This window comes from Ceratotherium simum, chromosome 26 (genome assembly GCF_057802395.1).
Source record: "Ceratotherium simum simum isolate JZ-2026a chromosome 26, ASM5780239v1, whole genome shotgun sequence".
Lineage (NCBI taxonomy): Eukaryota > Metazoa > Chordata > Mammalia > Perissodactyla > Rhinocerotidae > Ceratotherium > Ceratotherium simum.
The window spans coordinates 21,185,936-21,208,023 of NC_141925.1; the positions used below are offsets into that span (position 1 = coordinate 21,185,936).

The 22,088-nt window shown below is 44.2% G+C and overlaps 1 long non-coding RNA gene across 1 annotated transcript in view; it reads left to right on the plus strand.

Annotated features, from left to right (window-relative positions):
• The first annotated feature begins 9,594 nt into the window (after window positions 1–9,594).
• Window positions 9,595–22,088, plus strand: part of LOC101392058 (uncharacterized) — a 56,478-nt gene continuing 43,984 nt past the window's right edge. Inside the window, exon 1 of the long non-coding RNA XR_015548559.1 lies at window positions 9,595–9,837. This is a non-coding gene — a long non-coding RNA (uncharacterized LOC101392058). The remainder of the gene's footprint in view (window positions 9,838–22,088) is intronic.

The window sequence follows — 22,088 nt, forward strand, 5'->3', positions numbered from 1 at the left end:
ACCTCACCCTTCTCCTGACTCCACACTAGTTTATCTCACTGTCTACTGGACACCTCTGTCAGGATCCCCATAGGCTTCTCAAAATCAACATGTCCAAGAGGGAAACCCGTATCTTCCTGTACAACCCTCCTCCTCCTCCTCTGTTCCTTTAAATCACCTCATAAAACCTCTGTCCATCTTATCACCCAAGCAAGAGGCCTCACAGCCATGGTTGATCTCTGTCTCACCCATTCCATATCCTATTAACTACCAAATAGAGCTTAATTCCTTCCCTTCTTTTCTGTTCCCACTGCTCTGGTCCATCCCTTCCTGTCTCCTGCTTGGACTAGCACAGGAGACTCCTTACTGACCTTGCTGGTTGCACTCTTGGTCTCCCTTGAATCCATCCTCCACACTGCTGGGAGGGGGAACTAAGGTGAAAATCTGCTGTTACTGAAACGGTGCCTGGTACCCACGAGGTTGACCCAGTAAGTAAAGTAACCAAAGTTTCTGAGCTTGTTTTGCAGAACAACAGGAAGACCGCTGATAAGAGAGCAGCTTGCTGACAGCCCCCTGACCCCCGCCTGACTACATATCATGCAGATGCATCGAGAAGCTAAAGTGACCCATCGTGAAATTTAGACGTCACAAAGATCCACTTCATGCAACCCATAGAACCCCACTGGATTTGCACACATGACCCACAAAGAAATATGAATGACAGTCACGCCTGAGCAGAGGACTCTTAAAACTTCAGCCCCCAAAGCCCTCCTACTCCCTCCCCTAACCAAAACTTTAGATAAAAAACCCAACGTTTTTCCTTTGAGGAGGTGGATTTGGGTTTTCTTCCCACCTCCTTGTCTGGCTGCCTTTTGATAATAAACCTCTTTCCTTGCTACAATCCTAGTGTTACTGTGATTGGCTTTGCTGTGTATCTCGTAAACAAACTGAATTTGTGTTCTGTTTCATTACTTCCGTGTTTTAAATTATTTCAGGGTTCCCCATTGCCTGGAGTCCAAACTTTAGCAGAATAGGCAAGGCCTTTCCTCTGCAGTCCTACTTCCTGCTCGTCACCCACATATAGGCCACCCTCTAGCCATGTGTGATTTTCTGCAAGTCCCAAATGGATTCTTACTCTAATAACTTGAAGCCCATGAGCCTAATCATAGTAGGGTAATTGCTTCAAGAAAGTGCACACCAGAAGTGTTTAATTTGCCTCCTCTTGACCTGGAAGGTGAGGAAGGGATTCCCACCCACCCTAAGGTGACGGGGATGGCTGAATGCTGAACAGATGAGCTCAACAGCAATTTATTAGTCAGGTAAACTCCCAGCCCAGGGGAGGACACCACACACCATGTGGAGCCACATGGGGGGTGCACTTGTAAAGAGAGTAAAGAAGCAGGGCTGTAGGGGGCAGACTTTGTAGTAACAAGAGGGTGGAGGTGACTCCTGGTTCCCGCAGGAGGGTATGATTGACTTGTTTGAATAATTTCACAGGTGGGTAAGAAGTGGAGCTCACTACTGGGGAGAAACTGTGCCTGGTCCCTGTGATAACAGGGGTTGTTTGGCGAGGGAATCTTAACTGTGGGAGCAGAGAGGGAGGGGAACTTGCAGTTAGGCCATTTGAGGCCCTCCTATTTTACCAGATGTCAAGGTCACACTTAATATTGAATCTTCATTTCAGGCATTATACCACAATTGGCTCTTTGATGCCTTGACATCAATTTACACCTTAGTGATGTCTGAGACTTAGGGAGGATGAGAAGTGCTACCCTAGGAAGTGAAGTTGGCACTTGATCAGGAGGGAGAGCTGGTTATTGACAACCTCAAGTGTATGAACTCTCACTGAGGTTCACTCAGTTGATCCCAAGGAAATGTCCAGGTAGCCAAGGGAACTGGGGGAGGAGTGACATCCTCTAGCACCATGGTATCTGGCAATGGACTGATGACAGGAGAGACCACACCCACTGGCAGGTAGGATGTGCCACAGGGTCCAGGTTTGGTTCCATCCTGTAACAAGGAGCCCTTGGTAACCTGCCTGTACTTGTGAAGTGCTGCTTCCATGACCCAAGTGATAATAGGCAGCTGGGTATGGAGGCTCAGGATCTAGAGAGACTCTATTTCCAGAAGAGCCCAGTGCATGGTGAGCAATTGCTGCTCTAATGCTGTATGATGCAGGGCCAAGGAGGGCAGTTTCTTGCATCAGAAACCCACAGACAATTTATGCACATCATGTGTGGTCCAGAGCCTCCGGGAAGAATGAGAGGAGGTTGCTGAAGCCTCTTCACTGAAGGAGTCTCTGAGGGCTCTAACGAGAGTGTCTGTTGATTTTAATGTTGACAATTTCTAGAGTCTATTGTTGGAGGGGCCCCTGAAGGTGGCCTAACTTGTAAGTGCTAATTTATAAGTAACAGCATAAATGGACTTAAGTAAAATTTGTAGACGAGGACTATGTTGCCTTCAGAACAAAAAAAAACTAAAGGATGTTGGACTTGTATGTCCTTAACAAGTGTGTCAAACAAATGTCCTCAAAGGAGGATGTCATAAAAGTCATATCATACCTGTACTCCTAGAGAAAGGTGGATGCAGTGAAGGTCCTGTCTGCAAAGACTATGTGTGAGAGCAGAATGGCTTAGGGACCTGTGGGTAGCAAGGTAAAAATGTGTCCCCTCAGAGGTGATGGCAAACTGTGGCTGAGAAGATGTTGAAATGGGCTCTGAACAGAACATACTAGCCAAATCTATAATAGCAAAATATTCAGCCATGTGTAAATGTAGTGGGATCCCAGGAGTTTTAAGGGTACCCAGGATTTGTTTCCATCAGGTACAGTCAGACAAGAAGATCCAGAACTAACTGTCATGAAGGAGAAGTTTTCTATCCTCACAGGTCCTGAGCAGCAGGAGGCAGGGCACACCATGGAGGGCCACACAGGGCAGCACCAGGGTCAGTCAGGAGGCAGAAGGAGGGAGGAGAAAACAGGAGGCAGAAGGAGGGAGGTGGGCAAGAGCCTTTCTTGTGGATTCCATGGGAAGGAAGGAGTGAGGCAGGGTGAGCAGGTGTAGGATTGGGTAGTTTGAATCATTTCAGTGGGCTCAGGGCACAATGGTGTCCTTGGTTGTCTGGTCCCTGTCTGTGGGGTGATGAGCGCAAGGGAAGAGTGGCCCAGAGTGGAAGAGCCTGATAGAGGAGGAGGGTGGGGTGTGGGCTCTGGGTTAGATGATTGCATATGAAATGAGTACACAGAGGAGTCATTTACTATCTCTAGGAATTAGGTAACCCTGGCAGGGACAGTCCCTCCAAGGTCACCAAGGCCACTGATGTCAAAGCATTCAATACAGAAACTAGAAAACATGGTTATGATACTAGGTATAATCGCAATTTGAGCCCCGGTATGAAGTCTGTGAAGGTTCGACAACTGGTGCATTCAGCAGATGTTAAAGTTAGTCCAGAACCTGTGTGGTGGAGGCACAAAGGCCAGTCAGCTCCCTTTATCTTTTTGCCATATAAATTAATTGATTAAATTTTCAATTTCCGTTGGGGCACATTGTGAACCTTTCTTGAATTAATTATTTTGTTTGATTGTTTCCTCCCCATGTTTCCAGGTCTCTTTCTTTCATTTATCTTTTTATTGGTTTCTTGGTCACTGGATATACTTGGGGGAGGGGGAATGTCTTTCTACCCTGCTCATATTTATCAGCGTTTTCCTCCAGAGAGTCTCAAGTCAGTATCATCAGGGTTAGGGCCTCTCTCACGGCAATGGTTGTATGGTTTAAGGAAACTGGGCTGAAGTCAGGTTTGAATTAATACCTTCACTGTGCCACAGGGCTGCTGTGGATCATTTATCCCATAGCCCTGAGGATCAGGAGTTTGTGCCACACAGGCATAGGCAGCAGGGTACAGTGGAGGAGCACAGGGTCTGCCCACCATCCAGAAACTGATGAATGGCAGCCATCTTCTGCTGCAGCCCTACCTTTTCCCCCTCAGGGACTGCTTCCCTGCCCCCACTTTCTCTCTGTACATATTCCCTCAGGATATTTTTGCCTTAGAGTCACAGCTTTTGTGTTCCTGCATCCAATCACATGTGGTGCAGACCTTCTGGGTGATTACGGAGAAAGGGAAGCAGGTGTTGGGCCTCATAGATGAGTATCCTCTTCCTCCAGGGAATGCCAGTCAATCTCCCCAGTGTTGAACTCCACATCCAGTGGGTCATTTTGTCTATGGCCAAGGTGGGGGCCTCAAGCCCCTTGATGACAAGGTTCGTCCTTTGGTGTGCTGGTAAGGAACAACACTAAGCAAAGCCCAAGTGTGCTGATTGTGGGTTTGGCATTGGGAGAGAAGTTGAATACCAGTTCTCCCCCCCACATTTTGGGTTTTTGTCATCAGTGCCTGGGCCACAGGCTGCCACGCATGTGCACTTTGAAACCCTTAGGGGTCAGGAGAGCACGTGACAGCAGCAAGATGAGCAGCAGCACAGGAGATGGGTGAGGTCACTGCCTTTCCCTGAACAACGATGACTCATGAGGGAACGAAGGAGTCATTCTGTAATCTTCCTGGGGTGGTGGACTCCTTCCTTTCCTCAAGCAAAACAGGGGGTCATCCCCAGGACTGTGCTGGGGGTGCACTTTCCCAAACAGTGTCTCTGTGACTGCCCCAAGCAGCCACTGATGGTCATCAGGCTAGACATGGTGACCAAGGAGCACTATCCTGACATTCACTAAGTAGAACTCAAGCGCCCACCAGTGAGGATGTTGTGTGTTGCTGCCCTCATGTGGGAGCCTGGGAGACCACCTACCAGACAAAGGCCACACCCAATGACACCTCACTCCAGGATATAGTCAATTAAGAATAGTTCTTCCCTTGTGGGAGAGAATGAGACATCAGGGTGGGAAGAGATGGCAGCATCCTCTGGAGAGAACAGAACACGAGCTAATGCCCAAGCTGGCCAGCAATTGGCTCTCACATCCCAGACAGAAACTGCTGCCTACAACCCAGTTAGTTAGCAAAGGAGTAGTTAGTGAAAGCTGGCCAGGTGTCCTCAGGTGAGGTTGGGCCATCCTGTTTGTGATGCCAACTGTTTTAGCCCCCTCCTCTTTAGTCCATGGGTGAGAGACGGATTCCCACCCCAGACTCATGGGGATGGCTGAACACAGGACACTCGACAGTGGACAGATGGGATGGACAACAGTTTATTAGTTTATCACATATACTCACAGCCCAGGGGAGGAGGACAGCACACACCATGCAGGGGCACACGGGGATTGCACTGGGAACAGAGTGAACAAGTAAGGTCTTAGGAGCCCTACTTTGTAGTAACAAGATGTTGAGGTGACCCCTGGTTCCTGCAGGAGGGTGTGATGCGTTTGTTTGAATATTTCCGTGATAGGTAACTGAACCCTGAGCTTAGGAATAAGCAGGTACTGTGTCTGGTCCCTGTGATAAGAAGGGGTGTCTGGCCAGGGACCCTTTATCTGTGGGAGAAGAGGCATGGGGAATTGCAGTTAGGCCATTTGAGGTCCCCTCAAATGTCAAATCAAGACAGCTCATAATATTGAGTCTTAGTTTCAGGCCTTATACCTCAAGTAGTTATTAAAAAGTAATTCTTCCTAGAAGTAGTAATTGAGTTCAACAATCTCATAGGATAGAAAATAAACGTATAAAAGTTAACGTATTTCTATGTACTAGGAATGAATATGTGGACATCAATATTAAAAATACATACATGATCACTAATAAAAATAAAAGACTTACATGTAAATCTCACAAAATATGTCCAGTACTTGTACACTGAAAACTACACAACACTGACAAAAGCAGTGAAAGATCTAAATTAGTGGAGAGATATACCATGCTCATGAACTGGAAGACTAAACATAGTAAAGATGTCAATTCTCCCCAAATTGATATAGAGATGTAATAAAATCAAAATCTAGATTTTTTTGTAGCTATAGACAAAATAATTCTAAAATTTGTATGGAAAGACAAAGGAATGAAAACAGCTAAAACAATTTTGAAAAAGAAGAGTAAGTGGGAGCAACCAGTCTACCCAGTTTCACAACTTATTGCACAGCTACAGTAACCAAGACTGTGTAGTATTTGCAGAGGGATAGATGCATAGATCAATGGGACAGAACAAAGAATCCAGAAATAGTCCCAACGAATATGCCCAACTGATTTTTTTTTTTTTTGTGAGGAAGATTAGCCCTGAGCTGACATCCATTGCTGATCCTTCTCTTTTTTTGCTGAGGAAGATTGCCTCTGGGCTCACATGCATGCCCATCTTCCTCTACTTTATATGGGACACCGCCGCAGCATGGCTTGACAAGCAGTGTGTGGGTCCGCGTCCAGGATCCAAATCTGTGAATCCTGGGCCACTGAAGCGGAGGCCCAAACTTAACTGCTATGCGGCTGGGCTGGCCCCCCTAGCTGATTTTTGATAAAGGTGCAACAGCAATTCAACGGAAGAAAAATAGCCTTTCCAACAGACTACAGCTATTTAAAGCTTGTGAGGAAATCACAGCCCAAAACCTAGGAAAATGGAACCAAAAGAAGGAAGATAATGGTTTGACCGAGGTACTACCAGGTAGTGATGGGAGGGGAGGGATAGTGTGCACCCAGCTCAGGAGGAAAGCTGCAAGAGCCAAATGACTGTTTATTTCTTTTTTTGAATTTAGCTTCTTCTGACTGACCAGCCCCACAGGCTCTGGTCATTTTCCCATCAGCTCCCACACTCCAAAATCAGGTCACCCCTAACTGAGCATACAGTGATCCACACTCCATTAGCATTCCATTAGCATCATTCTCAGCCTATATGAAGTGGCAAGATGGCTCTCAATAGCTTCAAATATACATCCTCCCAGGTTCAAGTCTGGCAGAAAAGAGGGCTCTTCTAGACTTAGCAACTGCCATTCAACTCCTGGAATTCATTCTGATTGGACCAACCTGGTAACCTCCCCCCCCACATACACACCCCTGAAGTATAGCTGAGGTGATTTGTATGTGATTGCCAGGCCTTAGTAAGGTTCCACCCCCTGTGCCAGGCATGGAACCTCACCTGATCCACATGGACTGAAAGGAGAGTTTACTTCTTCAAAATAAACCCTAGCTGTTACAGAAGAAAGGAATATTGGACAGCCAATGCAACAAATATCCACTGAGGCCTCTCGGGGAGAAATTCCATAGTTCATGCCCAGCTTTTGCTCCCAATATTAATGTTCACAGGGATTGTAAACTCCAATTTCTCTTTTCTCGACTTTGTGAAAGGATGCAGATTAGCTGGCAGTGACCTTTCTCTGGCTGGGACACTGTTCATGACTACCCCAGTGCAGTCACATATTTAGAGGCATTGTGCAGCCTAGATGGCTAAGCTTGCCGTTTCTGGACTCCACTGCTGTGTCGTAAAGTTCCAGCCCCTTGATCAGGAGCTTAAATGGAAGGAGCTGGCCCTGCCTGCCGGAAGCCTTTGGGTCGGCCCCTCAATGCAAAACTGACCAAAGTCCTCTGTCGTCAGTTTTTCTGAATCAAAGGCTCAGCAAAGAACACAAATATTCTTTGCTCATCAATCAGTAGAGGTGTATCAGTGCATCTGCTTCCACCTTCTTCCAGTCACCCTCAGCCTCACCATCCAGACGTATGGGATCCTCACCTTCTACTACTTGTTGTTGACACTTATTACCCAGAAACACACATGGAATGTCTACACTGCCAAGCTGGAAGACTATGTTCAATGGTTTGCATTATCTTTTAGGCTGAGGATGAGTCAAAGAAACGGGTGTATTTCATCTCATCACCACTCCCTGTGGCTAAACTCCCTACCTCAGCCTTCCACACTGTCATTTCTACTTGGGGTATCAATGAGCTCTTGTTCCTCCATTGAATACCTAGCGAGTGTTTAATCTCTGATCTTGCTCCAAGATATGTGTATTGGGTTTTTGTTGTTGTTGTTTGTTAGTTTTGCTTGTGTGTGTGTGTGTGAGATCCAAGGTTCTTATAGTTTAAGTATATCCATTCCCTGGCTCCCAACAGATAATGAAATGGAATATACCAGCACACTCCTTTTCTTATTTATTTAGAAAACGTTTTAGGGGCCAGCCCTGTGGCTTAGCGGTTAAGCGCGCACGCTCCGCTATTGGCGGCCGGGGTTTGGATCCAGGGCGCATACCGAAGCACTACTTCTCCGGCCATGCTGAGGCAGTGTCCCACATACAGCAATTAGAAGGATGTGCAACTATGACATACAACTATCTATGGGGGCTTTGGGGAGAAAAAGGGAAAAAGAAAAAGGAGGAGGATTGGCAATAGATGTTAGCTCAGGGCCAGTCTTCCTCAGCAAAAAGCAGAGGATTGGCATGGATGTTAGCTCAGGGCTGATCTTCCTCACAAAAAACAAACAAATAAATAAAAAAAACAAAAAAATAGAAAATGTTTTATAATAAATCCAGTACAAAATATATGTTATGGACATCTGGAATACGCATGAAATGAAACATACACATGTGAATGCACCCCAACTTGAGAAATCATTGAGGTGTCTCTGTACTCCTTCCCTATTCCCTTCCTTTGCCCTGCAGTGTCCTACCCTTCCCACACCCTTAAAGGTCATAAATAATCTGATTCCTGATTTTTTCCCTCAATCTTCTACTTTATTGTATAGCATTTTACCATATATGTATGTTTCTCTAAACATTAATTTTGCTTGCTTTGAACTTTACAAAAATGTTGTATTTGCTTCTTTCACTGAATATCATGTTGCTGAAATTCAGCCAGTGATGCCTGTCACTTGTAGCTCTAGTTTATTTTCACTACTACATAGTTTTCCACACATTCCTTCCTTCACAACAAAGGCGAGTATGTGTGCAAGGCCCATAGCACAATTCCTGGCTCACAGGTGACGCTCAATAAATATTTGTTAAATTGTTGAATGACACGGAGTCCCAACTGACTGTAACACTGACATTTGTCTCCCCCAGCTCGATTCTCTGCCCTTCGCCTCACTGCTGAGGATCCTGCCAGCTCTTCTGCCCTGAGCTAATTACAGTTATAAAATTTCACACCACCGATAAGAAACCCAGTGGCCTGCCTATGCACCTAAAACTACAATTCCCGGAAAGCATAGCGGTGCTCTTGCGTCAATTTAAGTTTACCTTCCTCCTCCGCGAACTTCCGGAACGTGTGGGCGGGACCAAAGGAGTTCTCCAATCAGCACCTCCGCGGCCGGACGGGGCGGGGAAATTGCCCAATGAGCTACAGGGGAGAGGCGCCAACGCGCGGGCCGGTTGCTGGGCAGCCGTCGTGGGTGGTGTCGCTGAGCCGCGCCAGCGGAGCCGAGTGGAGTCCAGCCCCTCTCTGCTGCCTTCTCCCAGGCTCCTTCTCCTGGCGTCTTTCGACCCCCTCCGTGTCTCCTTTGGGCACAGCACCGCGGAACCTCCACGTCCATGGCCGCTAGCCTGAGGAGGCCCTCCTTCACCTCTCATTTTTCCTCCCCGACCGACACAGACGACGAGGGCGTGCGCGGCGCCTGCGAGGATGCTTCTGTCTGCAGGAGGTGCCTGCGGCGCGTGGGGTTTGGGGCCGCCTCCGCGGGGCGCTGGGGGCTCGGTGGGAGGCGGGCCTGTGTCTGAGGAACACGCTTGTGCGCCAGGAGGCACCTGTCAAGTCGTGCGACGGCTGTGCAGTGCACGGAGCGGGGGTTCGCTCGTTGAGCTCACGTTTACCTGACTTGTGACGTGTGCCGGGCGCGGTGCCAGCCTGGGGATGCGGTGACCCGGAGTCAGGCGCTGAACCAGCGGACGTGGTCGTGGCTCTTGGAGCTCAAGTCTTGCTGGAAGGACAGACGTGAAGCAACGAGTAACGACAGTCTTGGTGGGTTATGAGAAGTGCAGGTCTCCCTCTTTTATAGGCTTGTTGAGGCACCTTCTAGTTTAGTCTTTGAATTTGTCTTTTTCTTCTTTTTTAAAAAAAATTGATCAAATCTCACTGTATTTTTGTGCTATGTCCGTTTCTGTCTTAATATTTGGATTTCTAATTCTAGGTTTTTTTTTTAACATCTTCAAATGCTCGTTTGAAATAATTAAATGTGGAGCGTTATGCTATAGTTTTTCTCCGTGTTTTTGGAGGAGCAGAGGAGAAAATTTTTGTTAGCCGAAATGTTATGATTCACTTTTTCTGTTTTCTTCTTACAGAAACTTTGTGCAGAATTTGTTTTTTTTCTATTCCTAGGTATTTTATGGACAGAGTTCCTAGTTTGAGAGAGCCCACTTCTATCAGTATAGTGGAGTGCAATTTCTTTAATGGATAGTGTTATTGGGCAGTGCGAGATATATTTTGTTTTGCTTTTATTTATGTAAAATCCTTAATATTCCTTTCTTATTTCCTTCCTTCCTTTTCCGTTCGTTGCTGTATCTGTAAGGAGCACCACTTCTCTTCCAAATTTCTGATTGTCCCTTGGAAGCAATGCTTATCAAGGCTGACGCCTCCAGAGCTTTTCACTTTCAAACAGCTTGCTCATGGCCGATGCTGAGAACCACCAAGTCCTACATCTGTGTTCAGTATTTTAGCATTTAGTGTTGGACTACCTCTTTTGAGGATGATTTTATGTGTTTTATCTGATTCCTCCATGACCTTCTCCTTTTTATGGAGTCGCTGAAACCTTCTAATCCTCCACTCTCCCAAAGGCTTTCAGTAGTTGTCCGAGCTAGGTTGAAATTTGGTGTTTAGTTATGAACCTACATTTGAAGGTTATAGTATCCTTTGTCTTCTTGTAATGCCGAAGGCTTGGTTATATGTAGCTTTGTTTGTTCTCCTTGTTGATTTTATGATTTGGAGGAAGTTGATTGTATGATTGGGGAGAGATTTGGATTCAGGGAGCTGTCTTTATCTTCCAGACCTTGAGGGCTCTCCCAAAGTTTTTACAAGTATCTATTTTCGTGTGCCTTTCCAACACATAATAGTGTTAGCGTTGTTTATTTTCTCCATATGATAATTGAAGATGGTATTCCATTGCCAATTTCATTTTTAATGAATTCTAGCATCGCCGCATATTGGTCATCTGTATTTATTTCTCAGTAAGTTGTTTATTCATATCATTTGCCAGATTATTAGTTGGGTTTTTGGAGCTCCTTCTTCAGTATTGATATTAATCATTTATCTCTTTTATGAGTTGCTAATATTTTTTTCTGAGTCTGACTCATCTTTTAACTGTGTTTATAGTATTGTTGCTAAATAGAATAGTATATTTTCTGAGTCTTTGCACATTCATGTAAATCTTTTGATCTTCACCCACGGATGAGAGATTGTCTGGCTATAGAATGCTTATCTCACAACATTTTACCCCTCATCTCTATCTACACACCTTGCTCCATTGTCTTCTAGAGTTGCAGATGAGCAGTCTAATGCCAATATGACCTTTTTATCTCTTTCTTCCTAGATGCCTTAAAATTTTATTTCTTCTCTAAATTCAAAAACTTTCTCATTACGTTATGGTAATATTTTTTCTCATTAATTTTGCCTAGTATATGATACATTCCTTTTGATGATTAGGGCCTTCTTTGTGTTCTGCAAAGTTTTTTCTGACATATCTTTAAATATTATTTTTCCCATGTGCTTGTTCTTTCCATCAGACATGCCAATCATTCTTATATTGAAAATCTCTTCCACCTCTGGAATCTTCTCACTCATTATTTTATCTCTTTTCCTTTATTCTCTTCTTTTTGAAAGAGTTTCTTAAGAATGGCTTCAACATTATTGATTTAATTCCCAGTAGTTTAAATTCTGATCTTGATTGTTTCTAAGCTGCATTTAATCTCTAGGGAAGTACTATTCTTTTCAACATATTTCCTCTTTATCTATCTCTATCTATTTCTGTCATGCCAGTCTCTCCCTTTACAGCTCAGTCTCTCAACTTATCATATAATTTTTCATTTCTTGTTTCATGGAGCAATCTCCTGAATTTTCTTGGGAACACAGACACAACAGAAGCTTTCTGAGTATGCTTCTGTTTCCTCTAAGAGAATTCTTTCAAAGACTCTTCTTCTAACTCTTAAGCTTAACATTTCTGTCTTTATGCTGTACAGTCTTCCAAAAAAAGAAAAACTAAGATAGATGGCTGAGATATATATTGTTCTTATTTCCACTTCTGCTTGTTCATCAAGGAACAAGAAATGTATAGCTTTTTCCCATTTGTTATATATAATTTCTACTCAGTTCCCATCAGGTTGCTGTGTGACCTGTTCCTTCTTCCTGCTCTGAAGTTGGAGAACCATCTGATGTGCACAGCCTTTGGCCAGATTTCTAGTTTAAAATAGCCAATTATCATCAAACTTGCTAGTTTAAAAAGTCACTTATTCTTTAAAATAATAACCTGATGTTAAAGGAGAGATGTCATGATACCACTATCTCATTGTCTTTCTACAATATTTAAAATTTATCCCTGGATGGGCTATTTCTACATTCATGACTAAAAACCTGCAACTTCACCATGGCCACTCCACAGCTCCTTTCCTTCCCAATGCAGGTTTCAGCTCACAGCTGATGCTGGATGAGGGTATTAAAAGACTCTCAAGACTCTAGTAACTAGTTTCCATACTGGGGGAGATGTGAATTCCTTCACTCTGATCGAAGAAAGTCTAAGCTTGTAAGATTTCTTGAAACATTTTTCCATGAATGGTTCCACCATTATACCTGTAGGCTTTAAAGGTTTAACTCATGGAAGTTCTTCCCGTTTTCTAGCCGTTCACTGTATAATATTCCTGGTTCCTAGTGCTATTGAAATTCTCCATCTCGTCTTGAGTTTTTTTTTTTTTTAAATAATTTTATTTATTTATTTATTTATTTCCCCCAAAGCCCCAGTAGATAGCCCAAGAGGATAACAAGAGGCATGTGGCCCATTTGCTTCTGTTACCCTGATCACCAGCCTGCTAGACACATGGCGTGTGAAAAAGACTTCCCTAGATATCCAACCAGCAGCCAACCCATGGATGCTTCAAAGAGCCCAGCAGAGGTGAGCTGAGCTCACACAGATAAGTACTGCCTAGCTGATCAAATCATGACCTAAATAAAGAGTTGTTGTTTAAAGGCACTAAGTTTGGGGATAGTTTATTACCCAGCAAAAGCTAACTGATACAAACACCAAATTGTATGAATGTTCCAGGTACTGTAGATACTCTGATAAAGGAAGTGGATAAGGCCTTTGCCCTCAGATGATGATAAACAAAGAAATAAATGAGTAAGACAATTTCAGAGATTCACACAGGGTATGAAGGAAAGGAAGCAGGGTGATGTGACTGGCTGGGGTTGGGATCTAATTTAGATATTGCGACCAGAGAAGAAGTCTTTGAGTAGCTAAAGCTTGAGCCAAGATCTGAATGACAAGGAAGAGCCAACCATATGAAGGTCTAGAGATAGATTGTTCCAGACAGAGGAAACAGCAAGTGTAAACGCATTGAGGTGGGAACATACTTCACATTTTTTTTTTTAATAATTTTATTTATTTATTTATTTATTCCCCCCAAAGCCCCAGTAGATAGTTGTATGTCATAGCTGCACATCCTTCTAGTTGCTGTATGTGGGACGCGGCCTCAGCATGGCCGAAGAAGCCGTGCATCGGTGCGCACCCGGGATCCGAACCCAGGCCGCCAGCAGCAGAGCGCGCGCACTTAACCGCTAAGCCACGGGGCTGGCCCCATACTTCACATTTTAAAGGGACATAAAGAAGGTCAATGAAGCTAGAGTAGGGTGAACAAAAGAGAGAGTGCGGGGAAGGATGTAAAGGCAGGGAAACAGACCACGCAGGAGGACTTGGCCTATAATTAATTTATCAGTTACCTTAATGCTTGTACCGTATCGCATCCCCGTCCTTTATGTTTGTGGACTAGGAGCTCGGAGCTCTTAAAAGACTCCTATGGGAAGGAGCCCTCTTTTCTCCAGCCTTTTGGGCTACAGCTTCCCATGATCTGTTTTCATCAATCAGGTCCATCTGCTTTCTCTCTTCTAGGATTTCTTCAAAATGTCCTCCAGCTACCTGCCTTTCTAGCTTTCCAGCATTACTATGGATTCATTCTTTTTAAAATACAGGGTTTTTTTTTTTTTTGACATTTTTAAGGACCTTGGTATGTGTCAGTTCTCAATTCACCATCTCTAATTGAAATTCTCTTATCTCATGTTTAAATTTGGAGCTCTAAGCTCATCTTAATCTCTTCTCCTCCTTTTGTTATCCTATCTTTTTCTCTCTGTTCTCTTTTCAGCTTGTCTTTAGAGTGGCTGCTGAGAGGTGAGGCCTCAGCGGGATTTTTATTCACTATCCAATAAACATGTATTGAGGACCTTTTATCTGCAAACAAACTTGAGGCCGCTCTCTCCTACCCGTTGCAGCCACTTGCCTTGCTCAGTTCCAGTGAGTTGAGTACAGCTCATCAAAACACCTCCTGCAGGGACACTGAGGGGACACAAGGGTTAATTCTTGCCAGTGCCTTACATTTCACTGGACACTGCAGGTATTTCATTTCCTAGGAAAGTTTTCATATCTCAGAATTCAAATGCCAAAAAAGTGTATTTTAACTCCCTGGTCTTTGTCTGTCTCTGTCTGTCTGTCTGTCTGTCTATCTATCTATCTATCTATCTATCTATCTGTCTATTTGTCTATCTGTCTGTCTGTCTTCATTGAGTTTTGGGTGCCATAAGTCATTAGGAGATGACACATAGGATGTCATACTTGAGAGGGATGGACCACGTTACTGCACTGAGAACAGAAGACCCTACACCCTTGTAAACTGAGAGCTTGGCATTACTGGGCATTTGTAAAGTTTTCAGGCACAGGAATTTTCACTCATCTCCCTAAAGCAGATAAATATGCTTTTGTACAGAGATTAGAGCACTTGAAAGGTGATATTAACAATCTTCATGGCCCAGTTGGGTCCTTTGCAGAATCCCACAGTACAGAACTCTTTGCCTGCCCTGCATTTGCCTTATGGAAATACCACTACACACTTTCCCTCCAACCCAGAATCAGGAGGCCAGAGCACCTTGAATGAAGAGAAAAGGAGGCCAACATTCTCTTCTCTACCCCAGGGCTATTGCATGTGCTGTTCCCTTCACCTGGGACACTCTCCCTGCTTCTCCTCCAAGTCTCTTACTTATCCTGACTCTTACTTATCCTTCTGGGCTCAGCTTATAAGCTGCTTGCTCAGAGAGGCCTTGTCTGCTTTTCTAATCTTCCCTTCCTTCCTCAAGTGTAGTGGATGCTGCTGGTGCCCTGCTCGGGTCCCCTTCACTGGTGGCACACTCATTCCTCAGTCACTGTGAGCATTCATTGCTAAAATGGAGCTGCCTTGCCTGGGAGGTTACTCCTGGCCACAGGGGACAGTCAGTGGCCAGTGATTGATTGGGGTATGAAAGGCCAGCTGCCTGGCCTCAAGGTGGAGCTTTCCGGGATATGAGGCTGAAGTTAGTCTCCAGCTGAGACCACACCTTTGCTTAGTTTTCTTCTCCTGCTTCCCTCGTACCCTTCTCCAGAGAGCTCTCCTCCAATAAATCATTTTCACCAGAATCACCATCGCAGACCCGGCTTCTAGGAAACCTGACCTAAGACACTAATTTATCATTTATTTACATAACTGAGAACAACTTCTCTCTCTGAACCTTGCACCTCTACCTGTGATGGAGAGTCACATGGACTCTAATGTGAGTAGTGCCCCCAGGACTGGCCACACAGTAGCCCCCCGCTCTGAGGCCGCTGAAGAGCTTCTCATGGAAGTCGAAGTGGAAGAAGAAAAAGAGGCGCCGCACACGAGCCCTGCACCCTGGAGGCTGTGCTGCCATTGCTGAAGCAAAGCTGTGTGTCTGACCTGATGAAAACGGGTATTCTTTAGAAACTGTAAAATCATTTAATCTAAGATTCGATATAAATGCCACTCTCTGTTAATCTTTAAGAACCAACAAGTCAATCCCAGATCTCTTCTTTCTCTGAAGTGAAACTAATTTGGTTAAGGATGGAATTTTTTGAGTTTCTTTCCCAAAAAGTTCAAAGTTCAAAGCCATGATTAAGTCTCTTCTCCCAAATGTAACCCCTTGGGAGCCACAGTAATAGCACAAACCAATAAGATATGATGAATTCATGTTTGAAGAGCCTATAGAGACATTGACTAATGGCATGAGACCCACAGGATGGTTTAGAAATTAGTTCGTATGCAAATATTTTTGGACGCCAGTACCTTGTCCCTTACACATTCAATACTTAAAATTTAGATTATTTGAAAGTGACTCTGAGATGGAACAGTTGTGAAATTTTGTTGAGGCATGAGCTCAACTCACACGTACCACAAAGTTGGAAGCCAAAGTTGGTAGATGGTGAGTGAACGAGGTGACCTCTCAGCATCTACTCCACTCGTGTGCAGTAACTCCCATGAAGGGATTTACAATCTTTCCAACTGTTAATGTTGTTAATGGAAGTGCAGAGGTGGAGGAAAGAAATGGCAAGTATGGCTTTGAGGGTACCCAAGACCAAAGCTCTCACAGCTGTTGAATGATTACTGTAGTCCATCCATATCAGCTACCATGATGGCTGCCTTAGAATCTGATTTTCCAAATGCACAATTAAGGAAACAGAGGCACTAGCATGCTGTTTTAGGAAGAAGATGGAGCTTGGACATCTTGGAATTTTAAATTGGAATTTTTTTTTTTTTTTTTTTTTTTGCTGACGAAGATTCCTGAGCTAACATCCGTTGCCAGTCTCCCTTTTTTTGTACGTGAGCTGTCACCACAGCATTGCCACCGACAGCTAAGTTGTGTAGGTCTGCACCCAGGAACCGAACCCAGGCCACTGAAGTGAAGCACGCTGAAGTTAACCACTAGGCCACTGGGGCTGGCCCTGTTAAATTGGAATTTGAAGGTGGTCAAAGTGGGCATCCCCCCTCTGATGTCCCCAGCTTCTCCCACTTGTAGTTCAAGAAGCCATCTCTTTATAGTCTCAGGCAGGCTAGTTCTGCCAATTCCTTATTCACAGTGTAGGTTTGCTTTTCTTTCTGCATCTCTCTTTTCTTTTTTTGTTTCCTGAGGAAGGTTCGCCCTGAGCTAACCTCTGTTGCCAGTCTTTCCTCATTTTTTGCTTGAGGAAGATTCTCCCTGAGCTAACATCTGTGCCAGTCTTCTTCTACTTTATATGTGGGTTGCCGCCACAGCAAGGCTGACGACTGGTGTAGGTCTGCACCTGAGATCCGAACCTGTGAACCCGGGCCGCCAAAGCAGAGCATGCCGAACTTAACCGCTACGCCATGGGGCCAGGCCCCTGCATCTTTCTTTTCTGTTTATGGCACCACCATCATCTTAGTTGCTGAAGTTTCAAACCTTGACCTTTGGCCCCTATACCTTTATCCTTCTTCTCTCTTCTCCTGACATTATTCTCAGGGCCACCTCCATCCGTAATCTTCTGGCTGTGATGCCTAGAGCTCCTCATGGGATGTGACCATCACCTCCACACCACTTGGGTTATTCATGTCCCTGGCCTCACCTTGGATCTTTGTATTACTCTGAGTCTCTCCTCCTCCAAAAGCATCATTATGGGGACCCATTGGGAAAATCCTCTACCTTGGTTCTGCTGCCAAGATCTCCTCCTACACCAGCTTAACTGTTTTGACTCTTTTCTCTTGTTTTAAAGAAAGCAACACCAATATCTGTGTATTTCCTCCCAGAAAGGATAGAGATAGGCAACAAGGAAGGGGAAAATGTGTCTTCAAATCTGCAGCTTAAAGCCCTATGTATTTAAAAATCATTCTTGGGCTGGCCCCATGGCTTCACGGTTAAGTGCGCACGCTCCGCTACTGGCGGCCCGGGTTTGGATCCCAGGCGTGCACCAACGCACTGCTTCTCCGGCCATGCTGAGGCCGTGTCCCACATACAGCAACTAGAAGGATGTGCAACTATGACATACAACTATCTACTGGGGCTTTGGGGAGAAAAAAGGAGGAGGATTGGCAATAGATGTTAGCTCAGAGCTGGTCTTCCTCAGCAAAAAGAGGAGGATTAGCACAGATGTTAGCTCAGGGCTGATCTTCCTCACAAAAAAATAAAAATAAAAATAAAAAAATATCTTAAAAATCATTCTTGTTTGCCTTTTATATTCCTATAAACTGTATAGAGGATGTTATCTCTCAGTATTCCAAACAAGATCAAAGAAGCCTGTGTTTGGATAGCACCATTAAAAGAGGAGGGACCCTCTCTCCCTGCTGTCCCTGAACAAAGGCTCCCCTGCAAGCCGGGACAATCACTCTGAAACCTGCTTTATCAGCAGATGAACCATAGCAGCTCTGGGGCCCAGGGCTGTCCTAACAGTGGCCAGAGGACAGGAATAGTGGAGTAACACTATTGTAACACCTGAAGAGTACTTGGCATTGGATTTGATTGACACTGAAGGGATTAATAAACCCCTTAACCAGTTTTCTTCTTTTAGTATCTCATAATTTTTCTTTCATTTCCATCAAATGGAATGAAAACACGGTATTGGCCAGTGAGAAGATGTAACCCTGATGTTGACCTACCCTAAACCTAGTGTGAATTCTGAAATCCCCCCGCTGTGGGGTCATAGTGACTTCTCCTTCCACCTCTTCATCTGTTTTCCCCTGGAACCTGTTGTCTGGCCAGCTCAGGAGCTCCATGCTCACACCTCTCTGGTCTTGCTTGTTTCAGCCCGTGATCAGCCACTTTGCTGGTTCTCATGAGCATTCCTGATGCCCTTGCCTCCATGAACTTCCATTACCCCTGCCTTCCCATCCTCCGCTGTGCCACTCTTTACCCTCTTCAATATCTGGAATGTCAGGTAAGGCTGAATAAAATCACAGGAGTGATTTGCTCTTTATGTGCTTGGCCCTTTGATGGCTCTAACGTCCTCGATGCTTCACTGCTTGACTACATCACATATTCTTAAAGGACTTCACATCTGATCCACTCTGATCAAGGCCCATATTCCATCCTCACTGCCAGACTCTGCAAAATCATATTTTGTGGGGACCAAATCCATCCAGTTTGAATTTTCTTAAAATCTCTCTTATCTACATCAAATTTATATTTGTATTTGCCTCTCTCTTTTTTTTCTTCTTGCATCCAATAAAGAAATTTCCCTAGGTATTATCTGATAAAGTTGAAAATGTACATGGTCTATGACCCACTGTTTTTTTTCTGTCTATTTATCTCCTTGTCCATTTTCCTGTTGACTTATTCTACTTATTTTTTTACTTTTTTAGAAGGTCTCTTTATTTATGAGGGGGATAAGACTGTAGGAAGAGCCATACTAATTATGTATGTCCCTTTTCTCCAGAATCTAAACCTGTCCCCAAATAGACACAGAGGTCAGACACTGTCCTCGTGGAGCTCATAGGTCACTGGGGAGGGTGGACTATAAATAAAGAGTCACAGTGCAGCATAAGTGCTGTAGTGGATGTCTACTCCAGGTACGGTTGTGGCACAAAGAAGTGGATGAACTCACTGGGGGTGGAGGCAGGAAAGCATTACAGACTAGGTGCAGCTGAGCCGGGTCTTAAAGAATTAGTAGTTCAGTAGACAAGGTGGGGAGGTATCCCTTAAATACTTCTTAGATTAGTAAATGAAGGGCATATCGCACAGAGAAAACAACGTGTGCCGAAAGAGGGACAAAGCTGCAACAGCTCAGTCTCTTCAGGAAAAGTGCAGACTCAGTCTAGCTAAATCAGGTGGGAGGAAGAGAGTGCTGGCAAATGGGCCTGAGAGCTCAAAAAATAAAAAATATACCTAAGAAAATTAGATGAAGGAAATAATATTGACAAAAGCAGAAAATATTGGTTTAAAAATCATAAAAACAGTAGCATTAACAAATAATTCCAAGAGTTGTTTCTTCAAAAGAAAGAAAAAGCAAGAGAGGAGAGAGGGCAAGAGACAGGAAGGGCAGGAAGAAGGGATGGAGGGAGGACAGACAGAGGTCTTGCAGGTTTAATCAGGGGAAAAGGAAAACACATAGAAAGCAAATGTATTGAAGATGTATTTATGGAAGGCTCTGTACTTGCCAGGTCCTGGGCTAGGTGTTGGGGTCAAACAGCTGTATAAAGAGATCTGTCCTCTGCCTTTGAGGAGCTGAATTTCAAATGAGAAAGTGCTTCTTTAAACAGGTAACTACACGGATAAAATATAACTACTAATTGAGAGAGGTGTGAAGCCAAAGTAAAGAATACAATGAGAGGGGCTGGCCCTGTGGTGTAGCGCTTAAGTGTGCGCAACGATGCACTGCTTGTCAGGCCATGCTGTGGCGGCGTCCCACATAAAATGGAGGAAGATCGGCACGAATGTTAGCCCAGGGCCAGTCTTCCTCAGCAAAAAGAGGAGGATTGGCATGGATGTTAGCTCAGGGCTGATCTTCCTCACACACACACAAAAAAATACAATGAGAGGTTCTAGCAAGGTCAAAAATTAACTTGGGGCTGGGTACTACATCATGAAAGACTTTTGAAGATGTGTCATTTAAGCCAATATCTGGGGAAGGAGGATGAGTTAACCCGACAAAGAGTGATTGGAGAAGCAACCCAGGGAGAAAACCAGCCTGTGTGAAGTTCTTGAGGTAGTAAAAACACTGGAAGAAGGTCAGTGGGGCTGGAGTGAACAAAGACAGCAGAGAGTTACAAAGACTTACAGGTAGGGTGACCAACAGTCCCAGTTTGGCCAGGACTTGGGAGGAGGGTCCTGGGATGTGAGAGTTTCAGTTTTAAAACTGGGACAGTCCCAGGCAAACCTGGATATCTTGGTCACCCTATTTACAGGCCTTATTCAAGATTTTGGACCTTACCAGAAGAACAATATGGTAGCCATAATCAAGGCAGCTGTGGGTAAGAATGGAGAGAAATGGACAGATTCAAAAAATATTTAGACATAAATTGATAGAACTTGAGGAATAAATGATAGCCAGGGAAGGGGGTAGGGCAGGGGGAATAATCAAGAATGAACCACAGATTTTTCTGGCTTTGGAAACCGGAGGGATATGCATAAAAAAACGAATGAATATACAAACAAATGACAATAATTTGTTCTTTGACACCAACTGTGAAGTCAGAGCTCCAGATGTGATCACCATCGAGTACACAGGAATAAAGTTTGGTGCCCTCCATCTCTTCCATCCCTGGGGTTGAAATAGAAACTGGGCCTGGTAGAAACCCAAATGTGCTCAAGAAAGAATTTGGAAGTCAGTTTCAACCTTTAAAGATGGGGAGTGTTCCTCACCCTAGTGAGGGGGTATGACTCAACATAATGAGAAAAAGAAAAACAGGAAGCTTTTGTTACAGACTGCCTTCGTCCTGCATTGAGATGGCATGCCAAAAAATGTGTTATTCTTGCCCCCCCCCACCCCAACTCTTAGACTCTAGTATTTAACCTAGAGGAAATTGTAACTGAATTAGGAAGTCCTTTCAAAACTAGACATTTGACACATCTGTTATAGAAGCCTTATAAAAAGCACACTGGGTGCTTGTAAATTTTATAATTATGTTAATTCAAACTCAAAGACACTCCCATGAATTTTAAAAAAATATTTCCAACTCAAATCACAGAGTTTGCCATTGAGATGTGGGGAATATTTGCTGTGTGCACTAAATTCTCTTCTTTAACTGCCCGTGTCAGGAGAGCACAGGACTAGAATGAATATGAGCAGAAGAGACCAAAGATGAGAGTTTATTGAACATGTAGGCTTAATCCAGGTTCAAAAGCACGATACCAGTGAGACCTCAGTCATGTATCTAGACGAGTGAGAACTTGCTTTCCAATACCTCTGAATCCCAAATGAAAGGATGCTTTTCTTGGATGTGGGAGCAGAACACCTGGGCTAGGTTGGGCCACCAAAATCATTCAACCCAATCTTACAACCACTATTTGTTTGTCAAGCATTCATCCACTCATTTATTAATTTAACAAATATTATTGAGCACCTGCTGTATACAAGGCACTCTTCTAGGGCCTTGGGATATGTTGGTGAACAAAACAGACACAAATCCCTCCTGTCATTGATTTTATATTTTAAAGAAAGGAGTAATTAATAAGAATAAGCAATAAACATAATGAATAATAAGTTATATAATACTGTATGTTGGAAGGTGAAAACAGTTCTGGAA